Source organism: Stenella coeruleoalba (assembly GCF_951394435.1).
Source record: "Stenella coeruleoalba genome assembly, chromosome: 17".
Lineage (NCBI taxonomy): Eukaryota > Metazoa > Chordata > Mammalia > Artiodactyla > Delphinidae > Stenella > Stenella coeruleoalba.
In genome coordinates this window covers 37,436,082-37,438,486 of record NC_137163.1, presented here as the reverse complement: position 1 = coordinate 37,438,486, position 2,405 = coordinate 37,436,082, and the positions used below count along the sequence as shown (strand labels likewise).

Sequence of the window (2,405 nt, the reverse complement as noted above, 5' to 3'; positions counted from 1 at the left end):
CAGCTAGACTCCCTGCTTTAAAGAGTCGCTGGTTGGCGGGGGGGTTCGCTCGGCATTCTGGGAGTTGTAGTTTCCTTGCGACTCCGGGCCACGTGGAGGACGCAGTCACAGTGGCGCATGCGCTCTCCAGCTCTCTCGCCGCGCACGTCGCGCCGGGGACTGTGGTAGAACATTGTCATTCTGACCTGGGACCACGGAGCGTCTGGCAGGTAGGTCGTGAGGGGCTGGCGTCCTCCAGGGTTCGCAAGTATGGGGGAAGGTGTGTGGTGGTCCCCGGGCTCCCCTCCGATTCTCTCCCTCACACCCAGCTGACCTACTCTTCTTCTCTTGCTGCCTGCGCAGGGGCCCCTCTTCCTGCCTGGCACCTCTTTCTGTTACCCAAGAACTGGGTTCACGTCTTGGTGGATGTCAAGACAAACAAAACTAAACAAAACCAAAAAAACCAACCAAGACAAAGATCAGGAGAAGGAAGGATTTATTACTTGCTGCAAGTAAGCAGAACACCGGGGATCTTTCCCAAAGCAGTATCTCCCCAACAGAAAAATTGGGGAAGTTTTAAGCTAAGGATGCATGCATATTCATGAAGGGGCTCCAGCAGAGGGGAATTCAGCGTTGAATTGTGGCAAAGGTCAACAGAGTCCAAGCTTTAGTTGAAACCTCCAGGGTCAAAAGAAAGGTCAACATCATCTTGGGTTAGGTTCTGTTGATCTGGTGATTGAGTGCTCGAGGGGATTCAGATTCTGCAAAACAGCTCAAGAAAGTGCTTCAGGCTAATCTTGCCATGGAAATAGAAATGGGAGTTTACAACTGATTTTTACTGTTGTTACTTCTCTTGCCTGATAACTGTCGTTTGTTCTTTAGGTCCCTTAAGATCACTATTACTGAGACCTGTTTAAAGGCAAACATTGTGGCCAGGCTTAGATCACAAAATGGCTTGGGCCAAAAATGGCTTCTCTTATGTCAAGAAATTCATGCCTGCTTCTCTTTCTCCGGGGACCCCCTACTTCATCTACTTACACTTCAGCCCCTGTGACCGAGCCCACTGTGTCTGTCATTTCTCTGCATTGCACCTCCGGGCAGAGGCCGTCCTGGGAGCTGGCTTGCACATCCTAAAGGAATAAGATGGGTCATTGAGGGGACCACGCTGAGACCTGGGCATTGTTCACCTACCCCCTCCCATGCTCCCTTCTCTGGGAGAGCTCCCCAAGATTTTCAAGGTGTCTCTGCATTCCCTTTCTATCTCAGCAGAAGCCTAGTGACTGGGATCTGATTTCAGGTAGATTATAGGTCTTGGTCCAGCAGATGGCCCCAGAGCTGTTCTCTTGGAAGATATTCGGTCATGCTGTATCAGAAGCGGTGGCACTTGGCTAAATATTTTTTACTGTTAATATACGCATTATAGGCACGTTTCACTCCATTTATGCGTGCACATGTACATTCAACATATATATCTATTGAGTCCCTGCTTTGTGCGAGGCTAGGTCTTGGAGATGCAGCAGTGAAAAAGACTGGCAAAATCCCTGCCCTATCCTGCTTCTGAAACGGAATATAAGAAAATCCTCGTTGTTCCCTGGTGGCACAGGGGTTAAGAATCCACCTGCCAATGCAGGAGACATGGGTTCGAGCCTTTGTCCGGGAACATCCCACATGCCGTGGAGCAAGTAAGGCCGTGCACCCATTCACTGTTAGTGGGATCGTAAAATGGCACAACCAAAATAGAAAACATATCACCATTCCTCAAAAAATTAAAAACAGAGCTACCATATGATCCATAAATCCCACGTGTAGGTATATATTCAAAAGAATTGAAAGCGGGATCTCAAAGAGATATTTGTACATTCATGTTCATAGCGGCACTATTCACAATAGTCAAGAGGTGGAAGCAACCCAAATATCCGTTGATAGATGAGTAGATAATCAAAGTATGGTATATACATACAATGGAATGCTAATTTTTTGCCCTCGAACCTAAGCTCAGAGATGTGACTTCTGAAGGTAACCCTAACCCTGGTGTCCCACCCAGGGTTCCCAGGTAGTGCTCTGTTTTGCTGGGCAAGTTCTGATGCAAGCAGGTGGAATACATTGTTTTGTAGGATAATTTTGAATGATTCTTAATACAGACTGATCTGAATCATGTCCTTCACTAGCCAACAAGCTCTGTAGAACTCAATTTACCTCCTACATATTTTTTAGTTTGAAAAATGTTTTGGGGTGTAGATCTGGTTGTCTTTCATTTAGGTCAAAGGAGAATGGAGTGAGAAAGTGAAATGACATAAGTCTCTGTTATTTCATTTATTATTTAAGAATAAGAGCTACCATAAACTGAGCCCTTAGTTTATGCAAAGCCCCATGATTTGTGTTATGTACATTACCTTATTTAATACTCATAGCAACCTGCTGATTAT

The 2,405-nt window shown here is 46.1% G+C and overlaps 1 protein-coding gene across 1 annotated transcript in view; it reads left to right on the top strand.

Annotated features, from left to right (window-relative positions):
• The first annotated feature begins 145 nt into the window (after positions 1–145).
• Positions 146–2,405, top strand: part of POP1 (POP1 homolog, ribonuclease P/MRP subunit) — a 37,843-nt gene continuing 35,583 nt past the window's right edge. The window contains exon 1 of the mRNA XM_079901678.1: positions 146–209. The gene's annotated coding sequence lies outside the window, so the exon portion shown is untranslated. The remainder of the gene's footprint in view (positions 210–2,405) is intronic.